We start from the raw sequence: 20,651 nt of genomic DNA, 5'->3' as shown, positions 1-20,651 counted from the left end.
TGAGACCACGTCAGCAGCACAGGTGGAGATGTCGTAGAGACCAGGATCCTGGCAGCGCTGTCAGTGAGACGTGGCAAGGTCTGGAGGTACTGGCAAGGTTCGAGAGAATTTTAGATAAGAGACTGAAATGACAAGAATGCCCTGGAGCTGTCACTAAGGAAAGGAAAACAGGAATAATTGTGAGGGGACCAGGTTCAGAGGAGTCGAGCTTCCTTCTTGATCTCTGTCGTCATTGCTACTTGCTTGCTTATTCTTGTTCTGTTTTTCTCCTGAGTCTGAGCATCTCACTCTGTAGCCTGGGCTGATCTGGACTCGTTATGGAGCCCAAACTCGCCTCAAGTTCACATCGATGCTCCTGAGTTAGCCTCCAGAGTGCTGGGATTACAGGGGTGAGCCACGACGATCAGCTAAAACCGCTCGTTTTTGACATGTTCAGTTAAAGATGGGTAGTGGGTACCCAAGTGGACTTGGGAGAGAAGTGGCTGAATATGCAAGTCTGGAGTTCAGGAGAGACGTCTGAGCTGCAACTTGGTCGTCAGCAGAGAGATACCACTGAAGGCCTTGAAAGTAGGAGGATCACTAGATCAGTTACACCAGTGACTGGTGTCTTGGGACATGGTTCACGGTGGGGGCAAGCTCTCCTGGAAATCAGCAGCCCCTTTTGAGGGACACAGTTTAGCAGGGATCATTACGGTTCTGAGGGTAGGGAGCCTAACTCCCTCAGAGCAGAAAGAGGCCATAAAGAGGGTCTGGCAGAATTTCGGATTTTCCGTCTCTGAGTTCATCAGAAACTACCCATCTCTCAGTGTGGTTTTCAGTGTTCCTCTTCTTCTCAATCAGTGCCCTGTCTCTTACCCAACCCTTCAAGGTTGTGGGCTTCTTTGTATAACAGGTATTTTAGAGACATGTCACATATTAATCAGTTTACTTATCAGAAGTGTACAATACGTGTTCACAGATGTAAAATTCTTACATTGGCCCTCTGCAGCTAGACATTCCTGAACCCAGATTCTGGAGTCCTCCAAGCCAGGTGCTGGGCCTGAGAATGGTTGACTCTCAGACAGTCCCAGTCCCCAGCTTTGAGACACCAAGCTGATCAAAAACAAACTGTCCCCATAGAGGTGGGCTGAATATCTGCACGTGTAGGGAGAGAACGGAGAACAGTGTCAGGTCCACACTCTATCTACTTCTCTGGCCCAGGATCTACAACGATGGTGGGGTAGGAGGGATTGAGTGAAGAGATAGGTACTCTTCAATGCTGATATTTTATAGCGTTTCCATGGATAACTGATGCAGACTCCTTGCTTGAGAAAAACTCAGAAACGTGGAAGGTTGGGGACCAAGTTCCAAGAAACCCTGCCTTGCAGTGTAAAGGGGCCAAGGGCACACTCTTGGAGAACGCTTCTGAAACTTCTCTGAAGAACATTTTTATTGAGGTGTGACTTAAATCGCGTAAAATTCACCCACTAAGAGTGCATAATGTAATTATTTTTGTAAACTTTAAGACATCTTAAAAACTATTTTATGTGTGTGAGTCTTTTGCCTGCAAGTATGTTGGTGTAACATGTACATGCCTGGTGTCTGAGGAGGCCAGAAGAGGGTGTCAGACCCACTAGAACTAGAGTTACAGACATTTGTAAGCCAACATGTGGATGCTAAGAACTGAGCCTGGGTCCTCTGGAAGAGCAGTTCATGCTCTTAACCACTGAGCTGTTTCTCCAGCCTCCATTTTTATAAACTTTTAGAACTATGCAGCCATCAACAAACCCCATTTCCATCACCCTAAAATGTTCCTTTGTGCCCTGTAGTGACCCACCCTTGTTCTGCTCTCAAGCCCTAGGTGACCGTTAACTTGCTTCTGTCCCTGGACTTTTACCTTTGGACATTTCACAGTGGTGGGAAAGCCTGCTGCTTCTGTAGAACAGTGTTCTTGATCTCATCTCTGTCATAGCATAGGTTTGCAGTTTGCTCTGTCATCGACATCCTTTTTATTATTGTGTGTGATACATGTCTAGGCATGTACGCCACACCTGTAGTGGTCAGAGAACAATTTTTATGAAATTGGTTCTGTCCTTCCTTCTTTACATGGGTTTGGAATTGAATTCAGTCATCAGGCTAACACAGCTCTTTACGCACTGAACAACCTCACTGGCCCAGCTTACGCTTTATATTGCTGAATAATATTTCATTGTTTGAATGAGTCACATTTTGGGTTTTTTTTCTGTTGACCAGTCAATAAGCAACTGAATTCCTTCAATTTGGCCATTATGAGTAGCACCACTATGGGCAGGCATGTCCCCATCTTAATGTGACTGGGGGCTTTGGTTTCTCTTCGGTAGAATTCTAGAGAGATAATTTATGGATTCCATAATAAAACTAACCTTTTGTTGTCATTTGAGATAGGGTCTCACAATGTAGCCCTGGCTGGTCTGGAACTCATAGAGATCTGCCTGCCTCTGCTCCTGAATGCTAGAACTAAAGGTATAGGCCACCACACCCTGTGCAACACTCACATTTTAAAGACACTGCTAAGTTGGTTTTTCAAAGTAGCTGAGCCGTTTTACATATCCATCATGACCAAAAGTTGGCATTGTGCGTCGTTCTGATGATAACTCTTCTGTAGGGTGAGTAAATGTACCTCACTGTGGTTGAACTTGCATTTTCCTAATGACTAATGATGCTAAGCAAGTTTTCATTGACTTCCTGCCCACTCATATATCTTCTTTAATAAAACGGAGGCTCAAACCATTTGCACATTTTCAAATTGGGTTGTTTGTCTTCTTATTTGGAATTTGAGAGCTTATTCATCTGGATCCATGTTTTTTGCCAAGTGTTATTTAGAAATATTTTCCCCACTCATGGTTTCATTTATTTTTGCTCCTGCTTTTGTTTTGTGGCTTTTTCTTGGTTCGTTTGGTTTTTTCCCCTGTTTTCTGCTCTGCAGTCCAGTTTGACTTTGAATTTGTGACCCTCCCTCCTCGTCCTTGAGAATGCTGGGTGTGTACCACCACACCTGGGGGCCATTTTCTTAATCATGTCTCTGGAAGTCTACAAAATTTTAATGGTGATGAAACCCAATTTTTAAATGTTTTCCTTTACAAAGCATATTTTGTTTTAGCATAGCTAAGCAATCTTTGCTTAACCCAAGGTCAAGAAAACCTTCTTCTTTGTGATGTTCTAGAAATTTGAAAGCCTTTAGTCTATAAAATAGTTTATTAATTCTTTGAGAATTTCATACAAAATATTTTAAGCATATTCATTTCCACTCCTCCCAGATCCACCCCACTTCCCTAACCCTCCGACTTCCCATCTTTGAGTCCCATTTGTGGTGCCCATGTACTCCTGGGTGTGTGGCTCTCCACTAGACTATGGTCAACCTCCCAGGAGCCACAACCTTAAAGAAAACTGACTCTTCCTCCCCAAGAAGCCATCAACTGTCCATAGCTAGGGGTGGGGACTTGTGAACCCCTTTCCACTCCATTACAGACTTCTTCTTGTTCAGGTTTTGTGCAGACAACCACTGCTGTGGAATGTCTTTCTGTACACTGTGAATATGCGTTGCTCTTATTGGTTGATAAATAAAGCTCTTTGGCTAATGGCAAGGCAGAATAAGGTTAGGCGGTACATTCAAACTGAAGATGGAGACAAAGAAGGGCAGAGTCAGGAGAGACGACAGCCCACTACCCAAGGAGCAACAAGATGCCAGCAGACTGGTAACCCCATGGCCATGTGGCAACAAATAGATGAATAGAAATGGATTAATTTAAGATGAGAAAGCTAGTTAGCAAGAAGCCTGAGCCATAGGCCATACTGATTCATAATTAATATAAGCCTCTGCATGTTTCCTTGGGACCAAGCGGCTGCAGGAGCAGGCTGGACACAGGAAAACTTCCAACTACACAACCACAGTTGCTGTGAGTTCATGGGTGCCAGAGCCTGGTCATGTAGAGTCCTGTTTGGTTCTGGTCCTCTGGCTCTTAGAGTCCTTTCAGCCTTCCTTCTATGATGCCTGAGTGTATGTGCATCTGGGCGAGTGCATGAGACATAGATGTCCTATTTTTACTGAGCACTTCGCAGACACATACTCTCTGCACTTTGACCAGTTGTGAGTTTCTGTGCCAATTGCCATCTGCTTCCCAAAGAAACCTCTCTGATGAGGTCTGAGAACTGCACACATCTATGGGTATAGAGATTCAAATTCAGATGGCAGTTTGGTAGTAGGTCAGGTTAGCAGAATAATAGTAGTATGTTTACCTCTGGGACCCACGGGCTTCCAGCCATGGATTCCTGGCCAGATTCATAGTATCGGCTGTTTCTCCCTATGGGACGGACCTTAAATTCTATCAGAAAGCAGTTGGTTATCCCCATAACATTCAAACCCCTATTGCACCCACAGGCATAGCTTGCCATGCCAGTTGTTATTACAGCTTACAAGATTAACAGCTGGGTAAGACTGTTGAGATCTTCCCCTCCCCGCCCTGCTCAGCAGCCTGAATAGCACCTTCCAATGCTATGAAAGCTATCCAGAAGGGAAGAACCGTCCAGGGTCTGTACCAGCTTGATTTCTCCAATGTCCCATGTTCAAAGTATGTGATGTCTTCATTAAGAGTCTTACCATCAGTTGCTGTTTTGGAGTTCTCTGGGACACCCTTGACAACAGCTCGTGGAGGTAGCCCATGCCTGGCACTGGGCCTTTTACTTGTCAACCTAAGTCTTCCAGAGAACATTATTCCCTGTGTACGGTGATTCCAATTAAACTCTTATATAAAAAAATTATATGTGTTATATTATACACATTATATATGTATATATATATATATGTTTTCATATAGCATTTTCAAACATCCTTAGAGCTAGTTATCTCTCTCCCACCTCTCCTTGTCCTCTCTTTCACCCCTCCCCCCACTTTATTCCTTCCCCCCCATTATTCCTGCTTCCCCTTCATATCATCTGTGTTCTACTACTGCCCACCCCTTAGGACTTCCTTCTTCCTCCCAACAATGGTTCCTTCCTAGTTCCCTGGCTTCTAGGGGTACTCCAAGTTAAACTCACAGCTCTAAAGATCCCATGCTAGGATCTAAACATGAGTGAGAACATGCAATAGATATCTCTCTGAGTCTGGGTGACATCACTTAGTGTAAGGTTTTCCAGTTCCATCCATTTACCTGCAAATTCCATTATTTTATTTTATGTTACACTTGAATAAATTTCCATGTGTGTAGATGCCACAGTTCCATTATCCATCTATCGGTTGATGGACATCTAAGCTGTTTTCATGCCCTAGCTATTATGAATGAGCATGTGTCTCTATTGTAGGAAATAGAGTCTGGTAGGTATATGCTGAGGAGCAGCATAGCTGGGTGATATGATAGTTCTTGAATAGGATGTTTTTTAAAGTTAGAGTTGGACATTAATTTTTGTTCTTTGTGGAGTAAACACCTGTAATCCCATCCCTTGGGAGGCTGAGGCAGGAGGATCATGAGTTCAAAGCCAGCCTAGACTTGAACTTACCTTCAAGACCTTACCTTGACCCTGCCCTACAGTATATAACTGGGAACAAGGGCAGCAACATGGTGACAAGAATTTTTTGAGGAGAAAAAATTGAGCCTATTATAGCCTGAAAGTGTGTTAGTGAAGTTTGTCACAGACATACAAAAGACTGATGCAATAGGCCCTTTGAGATGATTGATGGTTGAGGTGAAGCACATGGCACAGGTGAAGTCTATGGCAGAAGGTATGTCCTTCATGTGACTCAAGAGAAATTTTTGGAAGGAAGAAAAGCATCTTCTACTGTGGAGTTATGAAGAAGATAGGGATAACATTGAAATTTCTGAGCAGTGAAAGTGTCCAAGGAAGATATTGAAGGAGGCCCAGCATTCAGATAGCTGGAAAACAAGGGGACAAGCTGAGACATCCAGTCTCGTGGACTGAACACCTGCTGGATTCCTGGCATTTCTGTTAGTAGACAGCCATTGTTGGACTAGCTGGACCACAGCCTGTAAGCCAGTAAATCATATACATATAAATCCTGTTCACTATGCAGTCCAGACCTTCTGCCCCAGCTTCCCAAATGTTGGGATCACAGGCATGAGCCAGCCCTCTCAGCTGATGATATAATTTTCTTCAACAAGCACTAACCTATGGCATAGAAGTCAAATGGTTGACTCGATCCAGGCCTAGAGTGCTAGGTGGGTGGACAAAAAAGAAGTGAAGGAATGCGGAGAAAGCCTGCCCTCCATGGGAAGAAGGGCTTAGGGCCAGGCATTCGCACTGGGGTTGAAACCATGTGTGAGGGGCAAGAGGGGCTACAGGAGCAGTGTGTTCTGACCAGAAAGAAACGAGGAGAGCAAGCTTCAGGACAGAGGCACTTCTAGGCATGAGCTCTGGCCATGGGAGTGAGGCAGAGCAAAGTGAGTCATAATTTAACCGGAGGGGGTGGGGAGGGGGCACAGACAAGAGAAGGAGGGGGCAGGGGGCACGGACAAGAGAAGGAGGGGGCAGAGGGCACGGACAAGAGAAGGGGTTTGCTCCGCCACGGCACCTGTTGGACTTTTGTGCCATAGACTGTACATGAAGGTAAAAACTGTGGCGTCCAGGACCCTCACAGAAGAAGAGGTAGGAAGACTGAAAGCTTAGGAAGGTCCAGAACTGAACAATTCTGGGCATGGCAGGACTATTGCACTCATGAATTCACAGCATGGGTGGTTGCTGGCTCAAGGCCAGGCTAGTCGTCATTTGTCGTGGACTGGGAAGGGGTTCCTGGGCCCCCACCTCTAACTGAGAAGCTATGGACAACTGGTGGCTTCTAGAGGAGGGAGAGTCAGTGTTCTTTAAGGGTGTGGCTCCTGATAGGTCAACGATGTGCTAGTGGGTGGCTCCACACCCAGAAGCATACAGGCAGCACAAGCTGTATGAATAGGCTCTTAATTAAAAACGGAAAGACGTGGATGGGGGGCGGGGGCGGGGATTGATCAGGGACGAGATAAAGGGAGGGGATCAAGGATGAATATCATCAAAATACAATGTATAAGTTTTCAAATAATTAATGAAAATAGTTTTTAAATAAATGAATGAAAACAAAAAAGCTGTGATTACTTCTGAAGGGGCAAATTAAAAAACCAAAGACCTAAGGAAAGGCAGGTCTCTGGTCAAGCAAATTCTGAGGTGCTTGTTGGAGGTGTTGGGTTGGAACTGAATGGAGAGAAGTCAGGGACCTTTGCCTTTGCAGTGAGCTGGCCCAAAATGAACGAGTTGTCTGTTGCGCTCATTAGTCGTGAGAAAGATGGGATTCGAAAGCAGGGAAAAAGGGAGGGAATTCACATTTCTAGCAGGCCTGCTTGGGGCTTGCTCTGTGCCAAGGGCTTTGTTTGCAAAGCATTAGCTCAGATGTCTTCAAACAACCCGATTTATGGATGATAAACTTGAGATTCAAGAAAATGAGTAAGTTGCCCAGGGGCAGCTATGAAAGCAATGAGCCGTAATCCCAAATGTCCAAAGCTTTTGCATCGTTCTGTCTGCCTCAAGAGCAAAAGCAGGAACCTAAGATGCGGAAAGAGGTGTCAGCCACTGGTGCAAATGTGGCCTCTGCAATGTGCTATCTCCCATGCTCACTCCTTGGCTCTCAGAGTCCAGTAGGGATCAAAGAAATGCTAATCAAGTGTGGCCTCTGCCAGGTCCTGTCTCCTGCGGCCCACGGCTCTCAGGTGGGCTAAAACATCATCTTCAGAACTCTTTAAGCCTTGGTTTGCAGCCCTTCTTCCTTTGTTCTTTCATTTGTTTGTTTGAGACAGGGTTTCACTATGTATACAGCCCCGGCTGGCCTGGAACTGGATAAGTACAACAGACTGGTCTCAAACTCAAGGCAATCCTCCTGCCTCGGCCTCCTGAGTGCTGGGATCACAAGGGTGACTTACATTCTGAGTCCAGAAGGCAAATATGGTGCTCTATACAACTCTTCCTTGATCCCTTTCCTTTCTCAGCTACTTCCTGCCCACCACATCACCATGTCCTCTCCTCTCAACTTTGAGAGAAACATTTGCCCTCCTCTGCCAACGCAGGCCTTCTTGTAGCCTGGAAGAAATTGAACTACCAGGCCCCCACTGGGCAGGGGATCTTAGGAGTTTGGAAACAAGCGCATTAATAGATGACGTCACAAGATGTGTTCTCTTTGTTTTTCTAGTCTGGGGAGGGTGGAGAGGAACCTAAGCATAGGCTTGTACCGCCTCTGAGGAAAATCGTCATCAAACTCCGCCTTGAACTTCCACCTTGAACTTGTGGAGCTGACATGGTGTAATTTAGTGCGTCATTTTCGTCTGCCCCAGGTTATTCCTGTTCTGTTCCCTGGCTGTTTGTGTCCAATGGGAGTGGCTTGCCTTGGCCCGGGCGTTTCTACATGTAATTATTCCACCACTGTCCTCGTTAATTACATGGCTGTTGTCTTTCAACTCTCAGTTACAAGTGCCATTACCATTTATTCTGAGCTTTCTCCATCCCCTCTGGGCAGGAAATGAGGCACAAATGACAATAGCTGTTCCACATCTATAACTGCTACACGTCTTCAGCTAGGTCATAAGCACTCTGTACGACCTTAGACTTCATTGTCTCACAGCATACACACTCCCCCACCACACACACACACACACACACACACACACACACACACACACACACACACACCACTGTAGAGGTGTCCCCTGAACATCTGCTTAACTAAGGAAGTTAGAGGTGTCCCCTGAACATCTGCTTAACTAAGGAGGTTAGAGGTGTCCCCTGAACATCTGCTTAACTAAGGAGGTTGTCCCACTCAAAGGCCCTGGAACTCCCCAGCAAGTCACCATGGGTATAGTCACAGTGCAGAAGCAAGTAGTTGGAAAGGCCTGTGGAAGAGAGTGTGGTTGTTTAAAGAGCTGTAGGTAGGGGCTGGAAAGATGGCTTGGCCATTTAGAGAGCTGGCTGCTCTTATAGAGGACCAAGGTTCAGTCTCTAGCACCCTATGATGGCTCACAACCATCTGCAACTCCAGCTTCAGGAGATCCAATGCCCTCTTCTGACCTCCAAGGACACCAGGCATGCACAGATGTGCATACACACATGCAGCCAAGATACTTATATACATAAAATTAAATTAAAAAAATTGTAAAGGGCTGTAGGTAGCAGATGTGGAGCTGGTTTGAGGATCCCCTTGGGGAGCTAGTGCCCAAGGGCAGGCAGGCAAAGCCAGAGCCTCTTCTCACCACACACTGGCTGCCTGGAATCTCCTATGGCCACTGAGGGTCTGTCTGCCATCATTCAGATTGTATCACAGATCGGTTCAAGCTTGCAGCATCAGCGACACTAAATTTTCCACTTACTCAGTAACAAATGAGTAATTCTGACCTGATCATTATTCCCTGCTCACTACGCACATGTCAAATATTTAGAGAAACCACACAGCATTAAGTTTACAGCTGGTAATAGGAGACCATTAGCTCTCCTTGGTCATCCTTTTTCCCTCTGGTAGAGTCACTCAAGCCTGAAGGAGACCAGCTGAAGATGTTTGCTATGTGAGGAAACATGGCCTTCCTGCAACAGCCCTTCAGAGGCCCTCTGGAAAGCTCTTCTGTCTTCTCCACTGTTTGCCTGTCTAGTTTCTATGCCTCTGAACCCCTACACCTCTTCAAGTCTCACACATGCACACAAAGTAAGGCCCAATGGTTTGAAGACCCCAAACAGGCCAGGTCCACGAATCCCCCTCCTACAGTGTCTGAGGATACCGGACTGAAGGGCAATCTCACTGATGGCGGGATGCCGAGTTTAGTGCACTAGGTCCTGTAATTCAGCTGGCCTTTGGATCCTCGAGCCTGCTCTGTGCCCTGTGCTACAAGTCAGGAGCCAAGTGCCCCAGGCTGAATGTCCCCTGTCCCTACAGTGCCTGCAGAATATCAAGGTGCTTACACCTTGTGGCACTTGGGGTGTGTATTGTTGGGGGGGGGGGTGTCATTATGGTTTATGTTGCTACTGTGACTTAACATCAATGTCATGTTCTCCAAAAAGCCCAGGATGAGAACAAAATGAACCAATACAAGGGCATACAAACCAGCTCTCAATTTGAAAATGTATTTCAATAAAATCATAGGAGAACAAATTACAAATTGATTATAGCCTTGTGCAGACTGTACCAAGTCTTGTCAGCCTACTCTCATGATCCATCTTTTTTTTCCAGACTCTTTTTTGATAATTCTATCTAAAACCTAACACATTTTAAATTACAGAGACTGTCTTGAGTACTTTGTGATTTATGAGTGGAACAATCCCATGATTGTCCTTCTCGATCCGTGTCTACTACTCAGTCCTAGAGTCTACAGTTTCTTGGACAGACTTTCATAAATCTTGATTTATATGTAGCCATATAATTCCTATTACATTTATATTTCTTATTGTAAGTGAAAGCTTTCCATTTTTAAAGTGTTGGCTGGACTCACCTGATTCAGGAGGGAAAAAATGAACTCTCACCTCAAAGAGCTTTGATTTACAACTCCTATGTCAATCAGAGCTCTAAAAGTGAGTTTCCGGGTCTAGGTTTCAGGATTTGCTCCTTTTAATTAGGTTTATAAATCCCCTTGCCTTGTCTTCCATATGGCTATGTGCGGGCTCAACCTTGCTCTCTTGAATTGCAAAATCTATCATGTTGTTTGACTAACAGCAAATCTATCCTTGGAGAGTTATCAGGTGGCTGTGGTCTATCGAAAAGACTCCGGAATCGATGTTTCAAATATTCTCCAAAGTGGATAAAAGAAACCTAGCCAATAATTTTCTTTTTTGTATTTGGTTAGATTTACTTTAGGAAGCATGGAATTAGAATGGGCTGCCAAAAAGAACCTAAAATTTGTGAAACACCCTAGAGAGAGGAACCATATTAAGAATGGAAACTAAGCTGGGCGGTGGTGGCACACACCTTTAATCCCAGCACTCAGGAGGCAGAGGCAGGAGGATCTCTGTGAGTTCAAGGCCAGCCTGGCCTACAGAGTGAGTTCTAGGATAGGCTCCAAAGCTACAGAGAAACCCTGTGTCAAAAACAACAACAAAACAAAAAGAATGGAAACTAAGGAAACAAGGTGGGAAGAAAGCTCAGTGGTGTGGTAGTGTTCCTGACCTATCTCCCAATTCAGAGGTCTAGAAGTTTCTCCAATCATGTCTCCTTTTTAACCTCCTTCAAGGTCAGAAGATGTTTTTCAAAGTTTTAGTTCCCAAAAACACTGCCTTGTAAAAGTTGTAAGAGGTCAAGGCCACCCAGAACTTCTACAAAATAAGCCCAGCTTGCTGTATGGACCTCTGTCAAGCTGCTTGGCTGCCAGGCTGGATCAGCAGGTGACACACCGAGAGATGGTGTGCAGAAGAGGCGGGCTCCCTTCTGAGAAAATGGATGGTTTCAGTGTTTACGGGACAGAAAAAAATTCACAGTAATAACTTTACATCTTCAAATAATCTCCCATTTGCTCCCAGGAGTCCTAAGAGGAGGAAGCAGAGTTGGTCTAGTAAATGGAGACAGGGTCTCTTCCTCCCACCTACCCAAGCCCATGAGCCACCTCATCACCCTCTCACGAGTGGACCACCGTGTTTCAAGGTTATGAGAAGTTGTTCACAGCACAAGAATGGCTCTTGGGCATAGACAGCAGTGCCTCTGAGGTCCAGTGAGACAAAGAGTTTAATAGTGATGTAACATGCCATTGAATAGTCCCTGAATTTCCATTATAGTTTCAAAAAGAATGACATGAAGTCTATCACTCAGTTCATGGGACCATGTCAAACCCTCGGTCTGTAAATTATTGATCCTTCAGGTCAAGTCATATTGGCTTTAGCTTAAGAGAGTCTGGGGGTAAATACTGCCAAGATCCTGGGATTATAGAAAAGTCTGGCCAGCAGCAATAGACGGCCTACAGCATCTCTGGAGGGAGTGTGTGGTCCAGTGCAGCCAGCCAGTGAATGAAAGCAATGTTTGGAGGGCATTAGAAGGTAGAAAGCAGTTACTGTTACCCAAGACCTGCCATGCCAGGTGTGTCAACATGTAAGACATGTATAAATCGCTTCTACTCCCAGCACGAGTGTGATTTGCTCCTCAAAAAATTGACCAAAACAAGGGAAAACGCCAGGTCTTTGCAGCCCATCTGAGGATTTCAAAATGTCAGATGTAAACCTTGATTAATGTGACTTTCATCCTGCCTTGCTCATAGCTGGGTCCCCTACATGTGAGGGCTTACACACAGCCTCACGTGTAGAAAGTACTCAGTAAATACTTTCAAAGTAATGTGAGTTTCTAAGTCATTCCTCTGTAGCAGGAAGTTTCACTGGAAACTTCACCTTTTCCACTGAGGCAGGATCTTCAGCTGAACCCAGACTCACTGATACAGCTCGTCTGGACAGCCATTTTGCTTGGGGGGATTATGGGTAGGCTGCCATGCCCATCTGACTTTCGTGTGGGTTTTGGAATCCGAACTCTGTTCTTTGTGTTTACACTGTAAGTTCTTTTGCAACTGAGCTATCTCCCCAGTTACTTATTTATTATTATTATTTTTAAACATAGGGTTTATGTAGCCTAGGTTGAGCTTGAACTTGTGATTCTTCTTTCTCAGATGTGCTACCATGCTTGACTTCAAAATTATTTCTTTAAAAACTCTTCAAAATTATGTAAATGATACATATATGTTGTAAAAATAATAGAATAAGTAAAAATGTTGATAAGTACTAAGACTAAGCATTGTTAATGGTTCCTCAATCCAGAATAACCATGACTAACATTTGCAGAGCTTCCTCATGCATGTGACATATGTGAATTTCAACAGTGGAATATACATGCAGATTTGAATCATGCTCCAAAATCTTCAGTTCTACAGTATTTGTTATGTTATACAGTATCTCCCAATGCCCTGGGTACAACTGGTGGTTAGTGTGTATGGCATTTGCACAATGTGACCCACATATTTAGGAGCTTAAAGAGACGGATTAGGTGTTTTGTCCCACAGCTCCAGAGTCAGTCCATTATGACAGGGCAGAGCAGCTGACATCATGGTGGCCAGGATGTGGAGAGAGCGATACAGGATACAGGAAGAGACCAGGCACCTAAGGACACTCTAGTGTGTGTATCACGTGCACACTCTTGAGCACACAAGTCAGGCTTCAGTGAATCATACTTCGACCTGTTCTAGATGCCTGCTTTGGGGTGAATTAGGCATTTGTTTGAATCTCCCCCAGAGAAAGGTCACATAACACCCTGCTAACCAAGGCTGTTGCTGCTCTAAATCTGACCTTTGTGTTCTGTTGGAGAAGGTCTCAACAGTAAATAAAACACTCCTGTAAAGATGTCATTTATTCACTGAAAAAAAAATAATAATCACTGGGCCCCCAGAAACTGTAGTGGGGCCATGGGAAGGCCTGTTTCATTCTGCAGTCTTTTTATGAGTCTGTAGATGGGAGCTTGAAAAGCTATTTATGTCTTCCCCATGCCCTCACATTTGAAGTGTGCCAAGAGGACTTCTGTCTAAAGGTAGGCTCAGCTCATGTGACAACTAGTCAAGTCATAAATCCTGGGTCAGTGGGCAGCTGGAGTCTGCCTGGGGGACCACCTACCTGCCCCACATTCTGCTCAGCTCAGAGTGCCCAGGGCTGTTCCAAAGGTCTTTACTTCAACCTTTCAGGCCTGAATGGCCTGTTCTTTGTTGAGAAGAATCCACGGAGGAGTACAAGGAGGAGGGGAAGGGCTGAGTGTTACATCTGGAAGAAATACCACTCTATAGCTGTCCTACCGCTCTATGTGAAAAAGCTTGACAATTACCTCTCTAGCCTAACAACAAGGAAAAAATAAATCAAGGGCTGGGGCAATCCGGTTGGTAAAGCGTTTGCTATGCAAGTATGAACTTGAATGCAGAGTCCTAGCACTCACAGCCAAGCTTGATGGCCACCAGATATAATCCCAGTGTTGAGGAGGCAGAGGTTGGTGGAGCCCTGGAGCTCACTGGCCAGCCAGCTCAGTCAAATTGATGACTCCAGGTTCAGTGAGAGACCATGTCTCAAAAATAAGGTGGAGAATGACTGAGGAAGACACCAGACCTCAACCTCTGGCCTCTATGTACATTCGAGTACACACACACACACACACACACACACACACGCACGCACGCACGCACACAAGCAAGCACGCACGCACGCACACACACGCACACATACTCACACGCAATACATACAGAACAAATTGAACAATCAGCAGCCCTTTTTATGGTCACAGGAAGTGCGGCCACAGTGTAAACTATTACCTCTGAAATTAGAGAGGCAGGTGGATCTGAACACAGAAAGCAAACAGTACTGCGTGCCAGACCCCGCAGCAGCCGCCAATCTGCAGTAAGCAAACCTAAGCTGTAATTGACAACTCCCAGAAGCCCAGCAGCTACTCAAAATGCAAACCTCCAGGGGACCTAGGCACAGGGAACCCTGCTTTTGCGACTCCAACCCAGGTCTCACCATAAACACGAAGGAAACTCTCCATTGTTCCTTACAGTTGGAGGAAACTCCTTTGGAAACACCCCAAATGAGGTACTTGGCTAATGGTGGTCTGCTCCCAGGAGAGACTAGTTAACCAGAGTCCGAATGGCTGGGGTCTCATCAGAAACTAACTGGCTTGAAGGACTAGCAATACTCAGCTCCATCCCTTTTAGCCTGCCTATCAAAGTGAAGGTCAAGAGAACAAAATGCCAAAAGAAATTTCAGGGCCAGGGCCCAGGCTCTAAAAGGCAGAGAGCTACCCCAGAGGACTGTGGGATTGGCAGAGGAGAGGGTGGTGGTGTTACTGAGGATGGACCCCGGCTGCTGTACAGCTAGGTAAGCACTCTACCCTTGATACATCTCCATCCCCTTGTAGGACTGTAGGATATGTCTCTCTAACCAACTCCTTTGTAAGTGTCATTATACCAGTACCTTTACCACATGCCATTTCCAGCTATCAGGAAAGAATTACAGGGCACACAAGTCAAAAAAGAGTTTTAGGGATGTGGATGTAAGAAGTCCTCAGTTCCATCTAGAAGCTATGCCTGTAATCCCAACACTCAGGCGATAAGAAATTCAAAGTTGCCAGGCAGTGGTGGCCCATGCCTTTAATCCCAGCACTAGGGAAGCAGAGGATCTCTGTGAGTTCAAAGCCAGCCTGGTCTATAGAGCGAGATCCAGGACAGGCTCCAGAGCTACATAGAGAAACCCTTCTCAAAAAAACCAAAAAAAGAAAAAAGAAAAGAAAAGAACTTCAAAGTTATTGTTGACTACATTGTGATTTTGAAGGCCAGCCTATGCTACACAAGACCTTGTCTCAAAAATGTTTTTAAAAGAACACCCTTTGAAAGAGACCCAGTTATTCTGAGAACCAGACAGGGTGGGGATGTTGAAATCATCAGACAGGGATTATGAAATGGCTGTGACTAAGATTCCAAGGCTCTGGCTAACAGGCAAGGTAGACAGCCAACATGAAAAGCCAGAGAGGGACAACACTGGGTCAGAAGTGAGGAAGGCCTTTGATGGGCAGCCCTCCAGGGGACCAGACATGCAGGAACGCATCCCCAAGCTGGAGTGTGTCTCAGTGGACTCCAAACTGAAGTACAAAGAGAACAAAGAACCAGGCGACTAGAAAGGGAATATCATCTGTGTAATGGGAATACCGGGAAGCTAAGAACGTGAACAGAAGAGGAGAAGTGTTTGAAGCAAGAGTGACTCGGAACTTTCCCCCAAATTATTGTCAGAAAGCAAACTCCAGATCTGGGAAACTCAGAAAACATCAAGCAGGATGAATGTAAACACAAAAAGAAGCAGCAAGCAAGCACTTTGCCCGGGCTTATCATTTTCAAACAACAGAGAATCAAAGATGGAGAAAAAAATGTTAAAAGGAGAGGGGGAAATGGCATCCATTCAGGATCAAAGATAAGAAGACATCCAAGTTTTCAGAAACTATAAACAAAGGGACCACAGAAAGACTCATTTAATGCATTGAGAAAAACTGCACCCCACCAGCCTTCTGCTCCATATGAAATTCTCTTTAGAAAAGGAGCAAGAAGTAATTTCTCAGGCAAACAGAAACACGGGGAATTTGTCAGAAGCTTTGCCTTACAATAAATGCTGAGAGTTCTTCAGAGAGGAGAACAGTGCAGAGCAAAAACTCAGATCTACGTGAGCATTGCGAACAGAATAAATAAACACACAATGAAGTCATTTTTCTCATTCTGAATTGTCTTAACAAATGGCAGTTTATTTAAAAATATTAATAGCAACAATGCATTCAATTGCATGTGCTTATGCATGTATCTCATCTCATAGACATTTACGTTTATGTATGTGTACAATGAAAGCCTCCAATGGTGGCCCATGCCCTGTTGTCTCAGCACTCAGCAAGTGGGGCAGGAGAACCAGAGTTTAAGACCAGTCGTGGGTTCACAGCAAGACCCTGTCAGGAAACAATAGGGCTGGAGAGACAGCTCACTGGGGAGAATATTTGCCAGAACTACAAGAACCTAGGTTCAGTGCCAACACTGCAAATATAACCAGCAGCAAAAAGGTAATTTAGAGATAAAAAGGTATATTTTTCAAAGAGAAATGGCAATATTTGATAATAATTAATGCAAACGTGCCCAACCTGAAGATCAAGTAACACACAAGAAATCTGGTAAACTACAGAAGAAATAGATACATCCAGTTGTACAAGCAGAGATTTCAGCATCTTCTATTCACAAACGACCAAATCAAGCAGGCCTAAAGTGAGGAAAGACATAGTTAACTCAGTAACACTACGTTAACCAGCATGAACCAGCAGCTGTAGGCTACTTTAGCCGATAAGAACTGAATCCATGTGTTTCTCATAGCCATGTGCAAAGTTCACTAAAACAGACCACATTCTGAGCCAGAATAGCCTGCTTAACCAATCTAAGGGTAGAGATGTGCTTTCAGACCACAATAAAATTAAATTAAAACTTAATAACATGAAAATGAAGAAATGGTTCAGTGGGTAAAGCATGTGCTACACAAGACTGACTTTGGGTCCCCAGTGTCCAGGGAAAAATGTCTGGGTGTGGTGACACACAGCTGTAACCTAATGCTGGGAAGCAGAGACAAGTGGATCCTCCAATCCATCCAGCCAAAATGACAAGCCCCTGGTTCAGTGTTAGACCCTACCTCAAAGGTCAGAGAAAAGACTGAGGAAGACATCTTGAAGTTAGTCTCTGCTCTATACCCCTGCCCATGTGGCTCAGCACCCACCTGCACACACACATACACCTTTTGTGCACACACACAGCTTTTGTGCACACACACATACACCTTTTGTGCACACACACAGCTTTTGTACACACACACATACACCTTTTGTGCACACACACACACACACCTGCACACACACATACACCTTTTTGCACACACACAGCTTTTGTACACACACACACACCTTTTGTGCACACACCTGCACACACACACATACACCTTTTGTGCACCTACACATAGCTTTTGTGCACACACACATACACCTTTTTTGCACCTACACACAGCTTTTGTGCACACACACACACACACACACACACCTGCACACACATACACACCAATAAATCAACAACAGAAAGACAGCTAGAAAAATCCCCTAATACAGATACTGAACTCAATAAAGTGGTTTTTCCCAAGGTGAGACCCACCATCACACCTGTGTTCCAACCCTTGGGGTTTCCCAAAAGGAGGGAAACTCAACTGCATGATATGTGTTAGTGGGGGGACAACATTAGAGATTTCCCCCATAAATAATATTAATTTTTTGAAAGAATCCCCCAAACACTGTGAATTGTATGCCCACACTGTGTTAACCTATATGAAATAGACCAATGTCTTGAAAAATACAGTCTGCCAAAATTAAACCAAGAATAGAAAAAATCCAGCACCTGGACTTTTCAGTACTGAGAACTAAACTCAGAAACCCACTTTCCAGACAGATGCTCTTCCGCTGAGCTGTCTCCAGCCCACCAACTCTTTAAAATATCACTTTTTAAAAGTTGTAACTAGTCTTTCTCTGTCCCATCAGCCAGCTCCCAAATAACCACACTGAGATTATTATTAATTATGAAAGCTTGGCTGATAGCTTAGGCTTGTTTCTAACTAGTAGCTCTTATAACTTAAATTAACCCATATCTTTTCATCTATGTTCTTTTGTGTGGCTCAGTTACCCTTACTTTGTAATGCCCATGCCACTTGTTCTGCATCCTAGCATTCCCCACAGCTCCACCTCTTCTTCCCAGCATTCTCTCTGCCCTGAAAAATCCTACCTAGCTATTGGCCATTTAGCTTTTTATTGAACCAATCACAGTGACATCTTCACACAGTGTAAAGGACTGTTCCACAACAAAATGTCTGTCCAGCTTTAAACACACCTGCATATATACTGCAACAATTCTGCCAGGACTACTTCAGTCCTGACAATAATATGATTTAAAAAATAAAAATAACAGGTAAATAGGTGAAGGAGCTACTGAGAGTAGTATACAAGGCCCTTGTTAGTCAACTGTACCCTGACCCCTGGACAAGACCTTTCAGGCCTCAGAGCCCCTATCTGCCCAGTATGGATGATTGTACCCCTATTGTTTGTTTTGAGCATTGAGAACAATATGTAAACTATTCAGGACCCAATTTATCCTTGGCAATATAGGCTTTCAGTCACAAGACCATAAAGCCTATCTTATGCTCCTCAGCTTCATACCTTTAGAGCTACTTGTGTTTGTATAGCAAGGATATTTTTAAAGGCAGAGGAAGTACCTTTGTCCTTCAGGAAGATGGAGAATCAAAACCAAGTCATTGTGGAAGAGTTGAGGGTTCTCTAAGGTCTGAGACTCAAGTGAGGGCTAGAGCGCCCCCCTTTGGGCAGAGTTTGGCATGCATTGGGACCTGGGGACCTCTTGAAGGTGCCACAGAGAGCCAGAGGACAGCTCAGTATGCTTCTTCACTCAGTTTATATTTTCATAAAAAAACAAGCATTGCTCTGGTTTATGCAGTTTTTGCTAGTCACTACCTACTCTATGACTCTGTGCTTCTATACTTAATTAGATGATCCACGATGTACAACAGGTTTTTCAAAGATGCCATTCCCTGATCCATAGCTTTCTTTAACCACAGGTGTCCATCAGTGCTTTTATTTCTTTCCAAAGCTCCAATAGAACTCACTCACCCTGAATCTTTCTTACCTGTTTGTCATCCCTCAAGACCACCAGCAGCATATCTATTTCACAAGGATAGAGCCAGCATTACTGAACGCCAGTGCTGCACAAAAACCTTTAAGCTCAGACAAATGCACAGAAATGAAAGGTATGGGTTCCTGTCCTCTGGGACTTTGTCATTCAGTATGGAGATAAAAAATGCATGCACAAAGTGGCTACATCACAAGCAAGACAATGAGTGTGTGGGCTTGTAGGTGCCACAGCTCACATCTGTTCAAGTCCACACGCTGCCTTTCCAACAGTCAGTACAGTTCACAACACAGAAGTCAACAAATGTTTGTCAGTGATGTCGGCTGAATAGCCTGGTGATGCCCGCAATCAGAGCAGGGTACCAATGACTGCCAGAGAAGTCCCCCTTTCCAAGTTGAGTGTGATGGTGGCACACACCTGCAATCCCAGCACTTGGGGGACTGAGACATGAGGATGGAGAGTTCAAGGCCAACCTGAGCTACAGAGTGAGACTCTGACTTAAGAGACCCCTCTTTCTTCACCTCTCCCTCATCTTCAACACTTGCTACTTTCTAATACACTGTCAATGTTTATCATCCTTCTTTCCCTGTATCCCCCTTCTCCAAGGTCTGAGCGTTTGACTGTTTCATTCACTGTAGAACCAAAGAACATAGGCTTGGAGAGGGGGCATCATAGTGACCCAAGAAATACCAATTAATTAATTAATGAGTGATAGCTCAGCCATAACTTTAAAAGTGGGTATATCAACATATGTGAAGTTCCCAAGTCTTGGTGAATTTTAGAATCAGGATTAGTGGCCACAGGACAAAATAGCAAAACTGTACCAGAGTATTCGTGGCAGCTTTGCTTATTGTGGTGGAAAACTGGAAACTTTCTAAAGGAAAAAAAAGCTGTATTCAGTACACCACCTCTAATGACATCTCTACAGTGGAATGCCTTGAACCACTAAAACAACAACCCCACTCTATATTGTTTGTTCGTGTGTGTGTGTGTGTGTGTGTGTGTGTGTGTGTGTGTGTGTGTGTGTTGGTTTTGTTTTTTCTGAGATCTTGCTGTGTAGCCCAAGACAGCCTCAAACCCGAAATTCCCCTGCCTCTCAGTGCTGCACTGGGATCACAGGTGTGTACCATCAGCCTGAATCTCAGCCTATATTCTTTTGAAAAGATATGAACAACACATGAGAAGTTATCAATTAAAACAAAACACATCACTATTTTCAAAACAATTGTGAATGCGGGGCCAGATACATGTAAGTAGAAAAGTCTGAAAGGCAGGTGGCTGGATGACGGACAGGATTTTCATTTTCTTCTATAAATTTTTCATATCGCCCAATGTTCGGAAATAACAATAATACTCAGCATGCACCATTTTAAAATCAGAAGGGCAAAAAGTGTGTTCTGGTGATTCCATCTTGCAACATTGCCAAGT

This window comes from Onychomys torridus, chromosome 6, assembly GCF_903995425.1.
Source record: "Onychomys torridus chromosome 6, mOncTor1.1, whole genome shotgun sequence".
In the NCBI taxonomy this organism is placed as follows: domain Eukaryota; kingdom Metazoa; phylum Chordata; class Mammalia; order Rodentia; family Cricetidae; genus Onychomys; species Onychomys torridus.
This window is presented reverse-complemented; position numbering follows the sequence as displayed.